This window comes from Mastomys coucha, chromosome X (genome assembly GCF_008632895.1).
Source record: "Mastomys coucha isolate ucsf_1 chromosome X, UCSF_Mcou_1, whole genome shotgun sequence".
Lineage (NCBI taxonomy): Eukaryota > Metazoa > Chordata > Mammalia > Rodentia > Muridae > Mastomys > Mastomys coucha.
Window position 1 is genome coordinate 153,773,376 of NC_045030.1, and position 19,051 is coordinate 153,792,426.

The 19,051-nt window shown below is 40.1% G+C and overlaps 1 protein-coding gene across 5 annotated transcripts in view; it reads left to right on the top strand.

Annotated features, from left to right (window-relative positions):
* Adgrg2 (adhesion G protein-coupled receptor G2) overlaps positions 1-19,051 on the top strand; it is a 112,782-nt gene that overhangs the window by 25,350 nt on the left and 68,381 nt on the right. For 4 of the 5 annotated variants that reach the window (XM_031370238.1, XM_031370249.1, XM_031370304.1 and 1 more), the window contains exon 2: positions 16,131-16,175. The gene's annotated coding sequence lies outside the window, so the exon portion shown is untranslated. Of the gene's footprint in view, positions 1-16,130; positions 16,176-19,051 lie in introns of those variants that run through there. The other variant, XM_031370275.1, reaches the window with a different exon arrangement.

Here is a 19,051-nt window from a genome sequence, read left to right on the forward strand (position 1 = left end):
ACTCAGAAATCCTCCTGCCTCTGCCTCCCAAGTGCTGGGATTAAAGGCGTGTGCCACCACCACCCGGCGTGTACGGGTTTTTTGCCTGAATGTATGTCTCTATACCATATAGGTACTGTGACCATGGAGGTCAGGAAAGGATATCAGATCCCTTAGGTATGGCTTTATAGTCAGTTGTGAGCCACCATGTAGGTTCTAGGAACCAAACCTGGGTCCTCTGTAAGAGTAGTAACAAGTGCTCTTCACCTTTCTGTGCTCTCTGTCCTGCCCCACCTCCACTTTATTCTGCTTCCTACTTTCTGCTACACACATAGGATTTACCAAGTTCCTGATCTGTTCTTACTCTCGCTTCACTGTGCTGTTATGTGCATAAGAAAAAAAAAACTTGTGTTTTGTCTGTAAGATCCTTTATTATTGTCGTTGCTGTTTTCAGAAATAATGTCATTATCACTACAATTCTGTAAATTATAATAAAAACAAAAAATGAACAAATGTATCAACATACAATGGAATCTTACTGAACACCAAATAGACAGCAAGACAGTAGTCACAGACATTCCCACCCCCTACTTTAAAGGGAGTGGATTTTGTAGTCTAATTGTTAACTAGTTCAACAGCCTGCTAACCAAACCACTTCCTAATGTCCTCTAAGTACACACTGAACCACTCTCATCTAATTATCTAAGGTCCAAAATGGCTTCAAAGTCTGAAGGTTTTGTTAGTTAGTTTGTTTGTTTTTTGAATGCCTACACAAAGTTCAAAGTGTTTCAGCTTTTGAAGCATTTCAGATTTTTGGGGTCTACGAATACTCAACAAGTAAAATCTATGCAAATAAAATCAATTCAAAATAGCTTTAAAAAATAATATACTTCTAGTCCCAAGCATGACAGATAAGAGATGCTCAACTCATATTGTAAATTTGGATTTGTGGGGGTAGGATAAAAACTTTCTTCTACTTACTTATACCTAATGTGGTATACAGACAAAACTTAATGTGGAAATACTTGAGAGACACTTACGTGAGAGAAAAACTAGAGCAAAAAATATGTAATGAGAGGGACAAAACTTGATGAGAGAAAACATCAATGTCTCAGTCTAGCCTAGTCTAGAGTGAGGGCAATAGAGAGAGCAAATGTATGAAACAGAATATTCTCCAGCTTGGAGCTAAGGGTTTCTGGTACATTGGCAAAATGTTAATCTGAATCCCACTAAATTGTGTCTTAATAGAAATATGTGTTACACTTTGTTTGCTAACTTTCAGTGTTCTAATGAGCATGTGTTGTCTGTACCATGGCCTCCTCTAATACTATAATTTAGCCTCTATGTGTTCACTTCATGGCCATCTTGCAGACATGTCTCCATTTACATTGCAATTTGTCTGACTGCCTGTCAGTATAGGTTGTCCAGGGAAGGTACAGCTGTGTCTCTTTTGCTCACTAGAGTGTTCCTAGTGCCTCACATAGTGCCTGGCACATAGTATTTACTCAACAAATATTTATTGACTGGGAACAAGCCCAAGTGTGACACAGTACTCGCCTTCCATGCAATGGTGGAGTCCTGCTATCAGGTTCACATTGGGGATAACCTGCTTGAGGTCCCTAGCAGTATAAGAGAATGAACCTCTTCTTCAGTCCCCAAATTCCTTATAAAAAAAGTTTCAACCATCTGAATTGCTTTGAAGTATAAAAGCCTTTTGAGAAGATAGGGTCTTCACAGTAAGGATAAAGCACAGAGATTGCCTCTTTAATCAATAAAGTGAGAGTGGGAAAATTGGGTATGAGAAAGGTGGTCCACAGACTACTATATGAGGCAGGCTGGCCAAGAAGGAAAAGGAACAGAAAGCTGTGAGCATGGTAGACACAGTCATTTCTAGATTAGCACAGTTTCACCGCAGGGTATAAGCACGTGTGAAATGGTCAGAAAAGTGTCTGGTTCACCTAAGCAGGCAACAATGATGACCACTGACAGCTATGGACTATCCGCCAATGCTGGGCTGAACACTTTCCCTCTACTGACTGACTCCGTCCATAGACCAGCTTTGAGGACACAAAGGTGGTGACGATATCCATTTTGAATGGGTAAAAAATGAGAGGCAAAAAGGCAGTAAATAGAAGAAACCACTTTATCCTGTAACGTGTGATAGGCTCAAGTTAAATATCAGTTGTTATTGTCATGAATTAGCACAAAAATCAGATTGCATCTCTCCATCCTTTTTGTTTTCTATAATATTGTATGTAAAAAAAAAGCCTTAAAAAGCCTGTCAGTGACTGAGCATCATTGCATGGGGTGGGGGTGGGGGTGCAGCTGATTGGTAGAGCACATGCTTTGCGCTCATGAGGCTCTGGGTTCAGTTCTCAGCACCACACAACAACAGCAACAATGTGGCATTATTTTATAGAATAATTAAAAGCAGTCTATATTACTCATGGAAATTTTTTTAAAGTGGACATTTCGAGATATTACAATGAGATATTTGGTTTTACTTGTAGGTGTGTATTACATGTTAGTCAGGCAGAACTACTTTCATATGAAGTAATATTGTCAATGTCTTCCTAAGTACAAAACTGATCATTGCTACATTGAGCATTTACTATGTGCCAGGGATTATCTATGTGTTCTAAATGTAGTTATACATGTGTATGTCTGAATAGCCAGGAGACAGATACTGTTTATATGTTACTCTCATTTTGTAAATGAAGAAATGGAGGCATATTTTGTAGACGAGAAACCCAGTTATTAACCTGAGGTCTAGGGGCAGCAAGTGGCAGAGTCAAAATTGAAATTCAGAGACTTTTATGTTCCTTCAAATGTTTTGCCTTCACTGTACATACAGCCACAAAGATCTAGCTTTCCTGTGGTTAGTACTTAGTGGCACTCACACAAGGATCGATAAAGGTATTGAATACTCCTTCCTCAGAATGGCACCAGCTGTTCCCATTTTGATCTGTGGCTTTTGGTGTATGTTGTTTTAGAAGGCTTTTTAAACATTTTACATTTATTTTTATGTATATGTATGTGCCTGCTCGTTAGTCTCCACACCATATTAATGAGTGCACTGCCTGCCAAGGTCAAAAGAGGGTGTCAGCAATGGGAGGCTTCCACCTCTTCTGAGAAGACAGGAAGGAATTAATGGGGGGAGGAGTATCTGAGGATGGGACTGGAAGGAGAGAATGGAGGGGAGTCTGTGATCCAGACGATAGATAAATAAATAAATAAATAAATAAATAAATAAATAAATAAATAATTAGGAGGGTGTCAGATACCCTTGAGCTACAGGTGGCTATGAGCTGTGACCATGTCTGTGATGGAAGGCAATGAATGGCAACTGATCTCAGGTTCTCTGCAAGAACATCAAGTGCTCCTAACTAATGAGCCATCTCTCTGGCTCCTAAGACAACATTTTTGAGGCAGAGTCTCACTATGTAGGGCATGCTGGCCTTGAACTTTCAACCCTGCTTTGAACCCTGCCTCAGTCTTCTGAGTACTGAGATGACAGAAGTGTAGTTACCATCTCTGCAGTTACTCTTTGGAAGCCTCTCAGTGCTGTAACTTTGCTCATGGCAGACAAATGCTGTACCATGCACTGGACCCGTAGCTTTTCAAGCCCACACTTTCCAAGGAGAACCTGGAAGACAATAGAAACATTTTCATTTCATACTCATGCTATACTTTTCTTTGGTTGTAAAAATTTTCATGTGTATGTGTGACAACTATGATTATGATGTTCTCAGCGTTGTGATTTATCATTGAGTTCTAGTTTTACTGATAAAATATGTTTGCCATTCCATATACTGAGTAGTCAAGTGTGGTTTGGTAAGCAGGTGTGGGGTCAGAAGGACTATTATTATGAGCTACCTAGAGAGTGGTCTTCCTGCTGTGATGCTTACACTTCAACTAAGGCACACAAATGCCACCTTTCTTCCCTTGCAGCCTTTCAAGGGAGTTACAACCCTTGGAACTGAGACCCAGTGGACCTCCCAGTTCATGCAGACTTTGGGGTATGGGGCTGAATGATTTTCTTGGTGAAAAACTCAAATTCATGCAGCTGGCTCGTGTTTTCTCAAAGTATCTGAGGAGTCAGTCTTTTACTGCAAATGAAAAAAAAAAAAACGTTCCACACCAGTTGGAACACCTCAGTTTTGGATAGATCATTTTTTAAAAGTGCTGTGAAGCCACCCATGCTGCACCAGTGCGGGGGGTCATTTAGGAAAACGCAGTGTCCAGACACTTGTGGGTGGTAGGAATTTTATGGTCTGTTTGTGAGTCCAGTTTTGCAATCTTTAGAGGACTCTGTTTAGGCTGTCAATGAGAGCCATTGAACCTGACAAGTTGCTGTTTGCCAGGTCTCCTGGCAAAACATACTGACAAATCTCAGTGCTGGGTGGGTCAAAGAGGATAGCACTAAAAAAAGAAGAAAATGGATGGCCCTGCTTTGGTGTGAGGCCAGAGCTTGATGCTACAGCCAAGTTCCCTGGTGATAGAGGAGTTTCCACTGCTGGAGGCTTCCCGTTCTGGCTTTCCCCACCCAACCTTACACCATCCAGTATTAAAAATAACTCCACTTCCGGTGTAGCCACACAAGATCAGCTGAATGCCACACAGGATCAGTTGAGTGCCTTGTAAGCAAAAGGAGCAGGTAATGTTGATGCTTCAGGAGAGCCTGTCTTTGATGAGAAAGGAAGAAAACTAAAACTAAGGGATGACCAGACCACAGCTGGGAGGTTTTCCTGGATGGGTGAGCTGAAGAAAATGGTGCTGCCTTCTCCCAATTCCCACTAAATTCTGTGCCCCAACCAAATTCAGCATTGACTGCCAACTATGCCAATTTGAGGATATTGATACTTGCTTTATTTTTGAGTTGTTTCCTGTAAATTGGTATGAAGAGCAAAACCTGGAAGGTTTCGTTAGCTGTTGGGAAACTATTTGATTATGAAGGCCAAGGATATTTTGAGACAGTATCCCATATAACCTATACCAAATAACCTGGAAATCATGGAACACTGGGATTGAGGGGACAATGATTTGTAAGGGTCAATGATTAGATTGATAGAGGGGCAGAGGGTGTGGTGGACTGGACTCTAATACAGACCTCACTACTAGGATCCTCTGAGCCTCCCTTGAATCAGGCAAAGTCTAGGCAATGAGCATCACCCATCTTTAACGTCATTTAGTTATTTTCATCATTTTTGTGGCCAAAATACCTGATGCAAAGCTATTGGAAGGAGGATGGGATTGGAAAGGTTTGTTTGGGCTCATCATTCAGAGGCTAGAGCCCATCATAACAGGAAAGGTATAGTAGCCATAATGGCTCAGAACAGTGCTGATGGGAATACTGACCATTTCTGGGAGATCAGGGAACTGAGAAAGAGGAATGTCAGTTCTTAGCCTGCATTCTCTCCTTGTCTACTTTTATTCAGTCTGAGACCTGATTCAAGGGAATAATGCCACCTACATGCAGAATGGGTCTTTCCCCCCTCAATTCTCTCTGGAAAAGCTCACACACTGAAACCTGTGCCTCATAGATGCCCTGAGGTGTTTCTTAATTTAATCAATTTGGCAATCGAAATTAGCCATCACAGCATCCAACCCAGACTCAAGTCCCATCCAGCTCCTTCCTGATAATTCACCATCACCACCACCACCTTCTAAGCTGTCACTGTCACTGTCTCTTACCATCAATACCATCATTATATCCTCCATGGTATAGAGCAGGGCAAGCTATTGCCCATAGGCCAAATCCTGAGAACTACCCATTTCTGTAAATCACTTTTCCCTGGAGTATAGCTACATCCATTCATTTACAGATTGTGGTGGTTATGTACTACAATGGCAGGTTGCATCAGAAAAACCACAGCTCACAAACCTGGAAATATTTATCCTCTGACCTTTTAAAGGAAAGCCTTTTGATCCCTGATACAGAGAGAACCCTTAAATATATAATTATTTTAAACCTTCACACTTTCCTGAACTGGAGTCCCCGTGATGTTTTAGATATTTATACTAAGTAGCCAAATCTGAGTCTCCCTTTTCTTGATAACATTCCTGACTTGGGATCGTTGCTTTATTGAATTGCTTTGATTTGCTTTTACCTGTTTGATAATGGAGCCCAGAAAGCCTAAGCTGTACTCCTACTTCTCTAGCTTCTGCCCATTCACTTACCGTGCAATAACTAAAACGATCTTGTCAAAATGAGGATCTGAACAGATTACCCACTGTGTAAAATCCTTCAGTGATTCTGCCATTCTGCAGAAAACAAAGTATTCATCTTTACCTTAGCCATGAAGTCCCAGCCTACATGGGAGCTAGTACTTTCCTGCCTCTTCAATGTCATCTTTTACGGTTTCTTCTCCCTTGGCCCACCAGTATCTTGTCCACTCGGGCCTATATTTTCTTCCTTACATGAGTGGCACTCCCTTCTATCACAGTGCTGCTTCTTCTACTGGTCATAGCTTTTCCCTGCCTCTAGATGGGGTTAATTCTAACTACTTACCCTGCAGGCCTTCTATGGCCTTCCATGACCTCTTGGGTCATAAACTACTGTCCTTATCCAGAGTTCTAGATGGTTTTCACTGTAATCCATATCTCAGTTTCAGTATTGCATTTTTTGATGTTAGTTTCTCATTATATACTTTTTAAAGATTCATTTGTTTTTTATCTATGTGAGTACACAATCACTCTCTTCAGGCACACCAGAAGAAGGCATCAGATCCCATTACAAATGGTTGTGAGTTACCATGTGGTTGCTGGGATTTGAATTCAGTACATCTGGAAGAGCAGTCGGTGCTCTTAACCACTGAGCCATCTCTCAAGCTCCTCATTGTTTTTGTTTGGTTTGGTTTGGTTTCTTTGGCTCCTCACTAAGGCCCCACTTACCTTGCACTCCAGTGGAGCCCCAGTCCCTAGCATGGGACAATGAATTTGCCTCCCAGCTATTCTGTAAACATAAGTAAATCTAATAAGGTATTGCATACATAAGTGTTTTCTCTACTCCAAATTTATTGTATAACTGGAAGAGAGTATCACTATTACAAACAAATGAGACAAATGAGGTGCTGCGCATCTGTAGTCCTAGTGACTGGGAAGCTGAGATAGGAAGATTGTGAAATTGAGGCCAGCATGGACTATACAGTGAGTTCCAGGCCAGTTTTGGCTATATACAAGGCAATGTATCATAAAACCAAAATATAAAACAAAACTAATGAAGAAAAATAGCTCTCCTTTAAAGGGGGCATTCTGTAGACAGTGTCAGGTGATAGACATAGGAGAGAAGGTATTGGAAGATGCTTGAAGCAATGGATTCTTCCTCTGATCATTCAGAACATGATATGGTGATGTCAAGCCCTGGAAATGTGTTGCTGAGAGTTTACCTCCGATTTGTACTACCTGATAGGAACCATGAATATACATATTGGCCTAATATTTTGATGATCATTATAGAAATAAATGCAGCTAGAGCAGTGGTTTTCAACTTGTGGGTTGCAACCCACTTGAGGATCAAAGGACCAGTTCACAGGAGCCACATACCAGATATCCTACCTACAAGATATTTACAACACAGTTCATATCAGTAGCGAAATTACAGTTATGAAGCAGCAATGAAAATAATTTCATGGTTAGGGGTCACCACACATGAGGAACTGTATTAACGGGCTAAACTTTAATAGGGCCTAAACTGTATTAAATAGCTTTAGGATGGCTGAGAACCACTGCTCTAGAGAAGATAACACCTTCGGGGAATTTTGAGGGAGAAAAAGGTTCCATTCATAGTATCATCAAAAGAAAATATATATTTATCCAGCTCTGGCATCTCACTTGACCTTTCTAAGCATTAATGTCATAACCACAAACAAGTAGTATGTTTCAAGACACCAGGGGAAAGTCAGCTTTTCAAATAGTCTGAGAAAACATCATTCAGGAAGGGGGAAAGAAAACCAAGTTGGAGTGGAAAGAAAGCATAGACTGTAAATGTGGTAAGGGGAAGAAAAGCCTTTGAAGTAATGACCTTTTTTTTGGCTTCTGAGTTGCACCAAGTGGTTTGATGTCATTAGCCAGATGATCCTATTGATTTTCTCTTATTGGTTGAGTAAACAAATAGAAATCTAAGCGTTTCCCCACTCACAGTGTGTTGTTTCTTAGAGTTATAAATATATGTTCTGTTCTCTGAGCCTGGGCTGCCACATGACGAAGGGGGTGGGTGGTCTTAGATATGTTCCTTACCCTTGGGTGTCTGACTTGCAACTACATTTTCTTATATTCCTCCTCCCATGGCTAGGAGTAATGGGTAGAAGAAAGGTCTTAAACACATTCAACAGATTGCAATGACAACAATTCTTCTAGTGAGCTTATCACCAGAACATACCGAGAGATGACCTGCAGACTGCCATTTTCCATACTACAGTCTGCTGGCCCTGGGTATTTCTCACTACATTCAATGCTTAGGGCCCTTCTACCATACAATGTCTGCAGCATTCCAGAGTATAGTAATCTGTTTCCTGCAGCTATAATTAAATATACGTGGCTTTGTACTGGACCCTTGGCTGTAACCTCTCCTAACCAATGGAATCACAATCACAAGGATACATGTGAGGTAGAGACATTACAAAGGAAGACAAAGAAACTGGGATATTCTTTTATAATGACACCATCACCAGAACTAACTCATGGGTCCATCAAGAACTACCTTGATGTCCTCTGAGGACTTAAAGACTCCCCACTAGGCTATAACTCTTAAATGTTCCATCTGCTCTTATCATGTATTGGAAGCTTAGTATTCAGTTAACTGTATTCAAACTATAGCACTGAAAAAATGCTTTCAAAGTAAACAAGACTAGCTTGGAACTAGAGGCAGCACAGGCCACCATTTAAAATACAGTGGTCCTTTCCCTGTAGTACTTATAGAAAGAAAAAAAGAAGGTAAGAAAAGGAATAAATAGTAAAAGAATGAGGAAAGAATGAGGAAGAAGGAAATGAGAAGAGCTACAAGTTCACTTTTTTTCTATGCAACAAAGCACTTCTGTATTGGTTACGTTTCTCATTCTTGTGGCCAAATACTTGGCAAGAAGTGACTTAAGGGAGGAAGGCTTTATTTTACCTCACAGTTTGAGAGGACACTCCTATAATGGTGGGGAAAGGATGGCAATATGTGGCTCCTTGGTAGTAGGTGTGTGTAGCTGAAATGTCTCAGCTTCTCACATCTAGGCAGAATGGGAAGTCGAGAGACTGGTCTCTTAAGTAGGCTTGGGATACAAAACTCAAAGCCTGTCTTCCTTTTCCCATCACTCATTTCTTCCAGGCAGTCTCCTACAAGTTCCACAATTTTCCAAAATAATGCCACTGGCTAGGGATCACATATACAACATTTGAGTGAGTGTGTATTTCCTATTCAGACCATAACAAGTTCAAACTTGACAGCTTCCAGCAATAGCCATTTTGTCAGTTCAGCCTTGGAACACACACTTTTGGCTGAGTTTAGCGGGACAGTTCTTGTGCTGGTCACAGTTGGGACCACTCATGCATCTACAGTCAACTGTAAGTTAGCTGAATGACCATTCCTGGGGTTAGCTGGCTGCTGGAACGCTGGAGTGACCCAGCATGTGGCTTTCATCATCTGGCAGGCTAGCTTTGGCTTGTTTCCATGCTTCTGTTTGCATCCCACTTGAATGGACCCATGGGACAAAGCAAGGACAAGGTCAGTGCATGCTTAAGGAATGGTCAGACAGACTCCACCTTTTGATAGGAGGATCTGTAGAGTTACATTGTAAATGGACAGACATACTGGCCCATGAAGGACTGATGTTTTGCAGTCTACCAAAGTAGGGATAGTTACCCATTTCGTTTGCTAGCAAAGACACAGCAATACTAAGGTTCAGCTTGAAGTTTTCATGTTGAACTTTAAAAAAGATAGCAGTGTTACTAGTGTCCTACCTTCCACAGTTTTATCTTTCAAATTAGGCCCAAATGATAACATAACTTCTTACTCATTCCCAGCGGGAACAATAAAACTTTCTGAGTAAGTGTTTCCTCATCTTCTACCCCCTAGGATTGGATTAAGGCACAGTCAAGAGCTTAGTGCATATCACATGGCAAATATATTTGGCAATAGAATTTTAACAAAATGGCCTTCATTTCAACTTATGTTTAAAAATAGACCAAAATATGGTAAATGGAGGAAGCATTCATATGTGTGGTCTTCTTGGTTTTATTTTTAGGGTCCATTCTATGTGTCCAATTGGTTCTTCATTTCTCAACTGTGTATTGTGCAGCCATATCTCCTCTCATTACTGAAAACAAAGCATCAAAACACAGTTTAAATATAGAGGAAAGTGCTCATTGTTTCCTAGTGGAAAGAGAAGCTTACAGTTAATTAGGATGTGCTAGTCATAACAATCAGGTTGATTACAGGTATTTGTCTATATTCCTGGTGAGATGTTTTCATGTAAATGGAAGAAAGTTCATTTGAAGCTAATTTTATATGGATACAGCTTAGTGTGAGACTTGCATTTAAGGAATCAGTATGTCCTTTTTGTGTGAAATAGTAAGGTTATATTTTTGTGAAATGGCAAACTGGTAAATCATTGTAGATGTGTTTACCTGTAAGTTGACAATTGCTTATACACAAAAGAAAATCATGACCTGTTTTGAAATCAGCATTTTGATTTTAGCATTTCTCAGTGCTATCTTGTAGCAGGAAAAAATTGCCTCATCTAGGACAATAGGGCCAAAGGTCAGGGAGTCATTTGGAAGTAGCCATCTTACCTTGTGACTTTTATTTTCTTTTTCTTTCCTTCTCTCCCTCTCTTAAGACAGGGTCTTATGTAGAACAGGCTGACCTTAAACTAGTTAATATAGCTAAAGATGACCTTGAACTCTTGATGCTACTGATTTCACCTCTTGAATGGCAGGCAGGGTTACAGGTATCCACCATCATGCCCTCTTTTATGCTGTGGTTCTGGGGAGCAAACCCAGGGCTTCTTGAATGCTGGACAAGTACTTCCCCAACTGAACTAAACACCCAGCCTCCTCTCCATTTCCTTCTTCCCCAGTCCCTCTCCTACCCCTTCCTTCTCCCCCCCCTCTCTTATTTTGTCTTTTCCCTTCCACTTCTCTCTTTAGTGCTGGGCATTACCAGGGACTCTGCATTCTAAAGACTCTCACTGAGTTGCATCCTCAGCTTTTATCATGTGCTTTTTATCCCTCTTTTCTAGCTTGGGCAGAAGTAGCCAGCCATATTCCATTCCCTAGAATATACCTGGTCAGCTACAAGCTAGGAAAGGAAAGGGAAATAAAAAGAGAGAAAATATAGGACAAAGGAGGATGGCAGGGGAAAGAGAAAAAGAGGGAGAAAGCCCGGGAGGAAAGAATGCTGTCAGTGTTGCAGAAAAATACCATAGTGGCAGCAGTTTCAAGGTGTCTACTAGCCACTTCCAGGCTGGGCTAAGAGGTCATCTTTTGAGATGGCCCAGAAGATAATTCCAGCAACTCTCTAGGTCTCTTCTACTATTTAATAATAATACTTTCTTCCCTTTCTAAGTAGTTTGACCCTGTGTCTCAGTTTAAGCTATTTCCTCTCTCTAGAATGATCTTTTCTATGTCCTTACATGGAGAGAGATGTACATTCTCTGGGAGGTAGCCGGATCATTACCCTTCAGAGGTAGTTTGCCTGGATCCATTTCCTTATTCTGGATTAAGGGACCTTTCTTCAGTGCTCTTGTTGCTACCTGCAGCTAGTTCATATGGCACCCACAGAAGTCATAGTATGCTGGATTCAGACACCATTTGTCCCACTAGCCAGGGGGCCTTGGATATGGTACAGCCTGCTTAAAACATACATGTAGGCATTTTGGTATATATTTATTGAATGAATTGTATTTAGACATTTCAAAAGCCAACTCACATTTAATTTCTTTCAAATGGGCTGTATCCAGAACCAAACAAGCCAGTCTATTGAGACAAGGTCTTGTAGAGAAGGATTGGAATATAAATAGTGTGACCACAGGTTCTAATCTGGAACCACTTGTGTTCCTCAGTGATGGTATGAACCAATTTACAGCACGGCCTGGTCCTGGACATGTCCACTAGACTCCACTGTCACCATCATCACCATTCATGTTAGTTGTTTCCCCCTGTCTGTGTGGGGAAAGTTCTCTTCATTTATTTCTGGCCCCATTCCTAATTGCCAGAGCCCTCTGCTTTTTTCTCTCATGCTGTTAATGTCATTGTCAGGGATTGTAAATCAATCTCTGGTCCTCAGTCTGGGTCACTAATTAATCATTACCTTCTAGAAAGCACTGGGCATTTTAGGATGCTGCATGTCTCCATTTTTGTCTTGTTCTTTGACCAGGGTCACATTGCTTCAGAGCGTAGTAAAATAGGTGCTCAAGGCCGTTGTCACCTGTGCACTTTACCCCCACTGAATTACCAAGTACCCTCAAGATGCATAGCCCAAGCTACCCAGGGCATGACTTTTGAGTTTTGGAGGCAAACTCCCTGAAGGCTTTCTTCTGCTCTGGAGCAGGGTCTTAGATACACCCAAAGAGAGATTCCCTCCCACTCAAACCATTTGTAGAGGCTGCTTGCCTTTATTTTCTTTCTTGTTACACTGACTTTAGCCTGGGTTTTAGCCAGCGTGATAAATAGAGGAAGTTGGCTACATCCCCAAACTCCTGATGTCATGCTTTGGGGTACTCTGCAACTGTGGGAGGTTTCAGTTAATCCTAGCAGTTGGTGAGTTAGCTGTTCTTCTCCAAGAAACTTCACTATTCTGTGCCATGTCTTACATAAGTTGATAGGGCTTCTTTTGTGACTTGCCCTTTCCTTTTTATGATGTAAGTGCTTCAAACATTGGCAGCCGCTGTGTTTTGTTACTGAAGTGCTGGTGTGGATGGGATTCTTCTTCCTGTTTAGTAGCTCTGTGAGATGAGGGCTTATGGGGATGTGGTGTCCATCGAGGTAAATTGGGATCCACAGACAGGAGGATGGGCAGCTTTTTACTTAAGTTTAAGTTTAGGCCTCAGTGTCCATCAGGCAAGTTCACAGCATTCCTTTTGCTATCATTATCAGGGATTTGCTCACATGAATTCCTACTTTCTGGGAGAGAAACTGGTGTCTTGTCTCTGAGATCAGAAGCCTTCAGTGCTCCAAAGTAGGAGGGAAGGTGACAATGAGGAGAAAAACTGATTGTGTTTCCTCCCATTGATCCCGTCCTAGAGCTTCCTTTCTGAGCTTTGTTTAATCCTCACTCTTTCAGTTTTCCTCACTAAAAGGAACAGGCTTACTTGTATAAATAATACATGAAATCATTGATGTGTTCTATCTAATTCAGGTTAGTTTCACTCTCCATGTACCAGTCCTGTCTGTGAAAGACTTGGTGGGTTTTCTTTTATGATTTTTCTATATGAGCTGGCCCATGTCATTATACAAGCTAACATACACATATACAGCTTGGATTGTTTCTTAACATGTGTGTGTGTGTGTGTGTGTGTGTGTGTGTGTGTGAAGAGCTTGCTTTTTTTCACTTGACTTATATGTACTGGCAGTCTCTATAATATTGGGCCAGCTAAATGTACATTCAGCCATTGAATCATATTGGATAGTGTGACTGTGCCATCATTTAAATATTCACCTCCTGGTATAGTGAGAATTCCTCCCTCACCTCACATAAAGCTGGAAGAACGTTGTTTTTCTTGATGTATCTGTGGATATCAGTATACCTCTGAATTTAAAATCTCTGTACATTTTTAGTGTTTTAAGGTACATCTTCAAAATTAATTATTGCATATGTATAAATGCATAGATATTTACGTACAACCTGCTTAGTTCATCCAGTGTTGCTTGTGTGTATATGATTTCAGCACTGACTACTTAGACTTAGATAACCAGTTAGGGTGCTCATCCCTAGAAGAGACTAATTGAACCTTTCTCAACAGTCCTTAGTTGTCTGTAGTTCTTTGTGAAGTACATGGAAGGACTTTGAGGGAAGAAAGGGAATGAGGGAAGCGATGTAGTTTTATTTTAATTAAAAAAACTATGAGTAAAAAAAAATCTAAAAAATAAAGAATATACAATTCAAAAATCAAAATCTCTAAATTTTTATTCCCAACAGCGGCGCATGCAAGTGTTGTGCCCTGCTCTACAGCTTTTGGGTATTAGTAGCATGGTTTTTCATCTACTGGGAAAAACAAATGTCATTGTTGTTTGCTCTACTTTTCTACCTAAAAATGTTCCAAAGGAGCAAACAGAGCCTCATGTTGTTCATTAATCAGCTGTATTACCAGGAATAATTAAGTGTGCTTTGTTGCATTTGTCAATAAGGTTTTTGAAGACAGAGTGTGCTTGAATCGTGAAATGGCATCAAAATATTATTTAAAATCCCTATGTAGAAAGTAAGTTTTACAAATATTTAATAAATTAATTTCCACTCTCAACTCACAATTAATTTGTTTCCATTTGATTATGCTAATGTTTTTGGTACCAATCATACATCCATTCCATATTAAACAGACATGTTTTGTAATCCATTCATCCTAGGACAGAACAACATGTTTGGCCTTTTTTCCTTGCCTTTCTTTCTTTCTTTTTTTTTTTTAAGATTTTTATTTATTGTTATATTTAAGTACACTGTAGCTGTCTTCACACACACTAGAAGAGGGCGTCAGATCTCATTACAGATGGTTGTGAGCCACCATGTGGTTGCTGGGATTTGAACTCAGAACCTTTGGAAGAGGAGTCAGTGCTCTTAACCGCTGAGCCATCTCTCCAGCCCTTTCCTTGCCTTTCTAAAACATTGCTGAATGGAGGATTAGGCAGGTTGGGTTCTAATTCATTAACACATGAGAACTTACTGTGATCAATAGAATCTCATGGTGGTCATTTATTTCTTCTTTGCATCCATATCCTGGATTCCTCCTTGAACATCAACTTCTGTCCTAGCAGTGAGTTGACAAAAGACAGAAGTAGATCAGTTGGCTCCCAGAGGACATGGTGGATTGTTTCTTTATTGAATACCTTGATTTCAAAGTTGTCACGTTTCTATTTCACATGAGATGATGCAATTAATGCAAAGTGACTGCTGTCTTTGAGCTAGTAAGCCGTACCAGAGAAAAGTGTGATGGAATATTGTAAAAGATATGAACCTCAGCAATGCTCTCTACTTTAAGTAGCCATCCTGCTTCTTCTCTCTAGCGTGTATCTGTCTTCCTCTCAGTTGTGCTGTAATGAATGACCCCATCTCCCCTTTTCAGCTCAGGGCCAAATGTATTAGTCAGTCAATAGTCATTTACTAAACCTTCTTAGAGAAAATAATTTGCCTTTGCCTTTGAAAACATCTTTCTTTTTTTTTCTTCAGAAAATAAAAAGATAACGGAAAATGAAGTGTTACATAACCAATGTTGTCTCTAGAAGAGTCTGCCCCACCCCAGATTTACTCTGATCACCTCACCATCTTTGTTATTTTTTCACATCGTGGTGGGGAAAATACCCTGACAAAAGCAACTTGAGGAAGGAACTGTTCATTTTGGCTCACAGTGCAAGGATCCAGTCCACCATGAATGACAGTGAAGTGCAGACATCAGGAGCTTGAAGCACCTGCTTACATGGCATCCATAGTCAGAAAGAAGAGAGAGACTAGTGTTCATTCTCAGCCAGCTCTCTCCCTTTTTATACAGTCTCAGAACCGATCCCTGAGAATGATGCCACCCATTTTTTTATATGAATCTTCCCATATCATTTAACCTAATCAAGATAATCCCTCCCAGACACAGCAAGAGGCTAACTCAATCAAATAACTCCTCCCAGGTATGCTAAGAAGTTTGTCTCCTAGGCAATTCCTCATCCTGTCACCTTGACAATCAGCACTAACCCTTATACCATCCAGCAGACCTATAATGCAATTAATACTGATTTAGGCTGGGTGGTAATACATACATGGATGAGGTTACCCCCCCCCCAAACTGGCTTTTGGGTTGTTCCAGCTATTTATAATCTGTTCCCTGGTAGCAGGACTTGTATTGTTCATTTCTTTTGTAACTCCATTTTCAAGATGCAGCCTCTGTGTATGCAGTATTGATGCCTTCTGGCACCATGAAGATCCACTTTGCATTGGCTTAATTATCTGTTCTTGTTTTCATTTTCAGATGTGCACGAAGTTTCCTCCCTCTTTTCTCTGAGCTTCCTGTCAGGTGAGTCAGGATAATTCTACATAATAGTATTGTAAGAAACAATGAACATATTTGGCTTGGTTTTTTTTCCTTCCATATTTCACAACCTTCTTCATCTCAGATCCCCATTTTCATCACAACCTCGTATTTTCCTGTGTGTTTGGTTTGTAACTCTTTACACCCACTTGGAGTGCTCTTTTCTTCAGACATTTTCTATTTATTTATTTATTTATTTATTTATTTATTTATTTATTTATTTATTTATGTTTCTTTTATTAGATATTTTCTTTATTTACATGTCATATGATTTCTCCTTTCACAGTTTCTCCTCCAAAAAACAAACAAACAAACAAAAACAACAAGAACAAACACCTGTTGCCTCCTCCCTCCCCATGCTTGCCACCCCGCCCTCTCCCACTTTCTGGCCCTGGCATTCCCCTACACTGGGGCACAGAACCTTCACAGGGCCGAGGTCCTCTCCTCCTATTGATGATCGAATTTGCAATCCTCTACTATGCACATGCTGCCAGAACAATCAGTCCCACCATGTATAGTCCTTGGTTGGTGGTTGAGTCCCTGGGAGCTCTGAAGGTACTAGTTAGTTCATATTGTTGTTCGTCCTATGGAGCTGCAAACTCTTCGGCTCCTTTGGTCATTTTCTTTTTCTTACAGAAAGGCCCTTGTTTAACTTTTCTTCGCGGTAACCTTGGTAACAAAAGCCAGTTGTTTTTTACTATGCTTTCGGGGGAAGGGGGTGGCCATTTTGGAGTGGGAGTAGACATTGAAATGGCATGGTATAATGGAAGCTGAAGAAGGAGCGTAATTATCTACAGAGGTGGTTTTGGACTGTTGTCTAGCTGATTCCCCTGTCATGCCCCTTGGTCTGGCTTCCCTGGCTCTAACAGTTTTGTCAGTTTTGTCACCTATTTCAAAAATAGGTGATGATGTGTTTTCCTGGTCACGTGAAGTACTGTGTGCATACAATTTTCAGAGTACCTCCCAAACAGATTTCTACTTAACTTCCTTCTAGACAAATTGTGAAGCCACCACTGACTTTCATCCTTTCCTTTCTGTCCCTTTCTTTCCTTTTGCAGTACTCGGGGTCAAATCCTGGGACTTTGTATTAAGCAAGTTCTCTGCTTTGCCCAGCATTATTTTCCTTTCTTTTGAAAATCAAATAGTGATTGTTTCTGGGTTTTACTTGATATAAATTTTGTAAATAATGTAAATATTTGTTATAACAATTTAAATTAGAATAGTCCTATAATGATTTACAAAATAAATAATACATACATTTAAAATGGGTACCAATAAGTTAATGTTAGAAAGAAGGTTTAAGCACCCAATAGAGTCACACAGCTAGTAGATATGTAAAGTGTGATTCAAAGCAGGCGTAGACATGGTATGATAACAAAAACAAAAAGGGGCCAGAATATTGGTTTGAGAAGGGGATAAGTTTCCCAAGAATCCATCTTCCTCTACAGTATGCTCTCCAGAAGCATCATACCATGTGCTTTGACTAACTCCCACTTCCAGCCCCAGTGCAGGTCAATGTCCAAAACGATGCATTTATCTAGAGTCTCTGTTCTAGTTTCATTTCTGTTGTTGTGATAAGTCCTGATTATTTTCTCTACTCTGATAGAGTTCAGGATTCCCTGCCTATGGCATTGTGCCACCCATGGTGGAACAGTCTTCTCATCTCAATTAACACAATCAGTATACCCTCCAACAGACTAACCTGATCTGAATAATCCCTCACTGTGCCTCTCTTCTCAAGTGGTTCTAGATTGAACCAAATTGACAATTTTAAAACCACCACAGTTTGCTCTCCTATTTCTCTCCTCTATATAGTCATAGAATTATTTTTGTAGCAATGGATTCTGTACCAAATCCATTTAAAAGTCTTTTGTGAGTGGCTGCTGTAGGAATGGGGTTGAGGTGATGTCTAATTCTCAATAGAAGACCATACTGTATTCTTGTGCTTTATTTTTTGTGGTTTTTTTAAGTCAACTTGAACCTCATCAGCCATGAAAAGAAAGTGTCTTTTAAGTTTACCAAGTTTGAAAAATATTACCATTTATCTGACAACCCCAATAGCTACTGAAAGTAAGTAGTAGCTATAAACTCTCAAGGGCAAGACAAATGTGTCTTATTTATTGAAAAATCAAGAGCCCTTAGCATGGGATCTTGTATATAAAAGAACCTCAGAAAATATAAAAACTAGAAAATATATAAAACTACATGGAAAAATGCAAGAGATTATTCCAAAAATATGTTAAAACTCAGCATTAGGAATACACTGTAGACTTTATATTTTGACTGCTTATAATCGTAGCTAAGGCTTTGACTCTGTGCAAATGTTCAATATATTACCTCATTTAATTCCTTTAGAACCCTATGAAGCTGGCCTTCTCATCAATTCCATTTATTGAGCTGTAAGGTTTTCAGAGGTTAATGGACAGCTCAAGGTCATACTTTCAGGAGGTGGAGCTTGAATGGCACAGTTTGCTTGACCAAACATACTTTCTTAGCTCCATGTTTGCTGGTTTGTGCATGTTGAACATATGCACTATGAACTTTGGGGGAAGACACTGAAGGGTGAGAGGAGAGAGATGAAGTGGGTTTTCCCCTATCTCTAGTAATTCAAATGGACATTCAGAAGTGCAGTGGGGAAATGTGGAAGTGTGCAAGGGAACTGAAAATCAGTATTTCTCCCCAGTTTTTGGGTATATGTTTGCTGTGCATAATTGACTTCCAATTTTGTAGTCTAGTATCAATTCACTTTTCAAAAATAAAAGTTTTTCTTTTCTACTTCAGAAAGCTCTTAAGGCTTATTAAGAACATAATTTTCTGCTGTGTAGACTAAACAAATCATTTTTGTTCCACTTGCTCCTAGG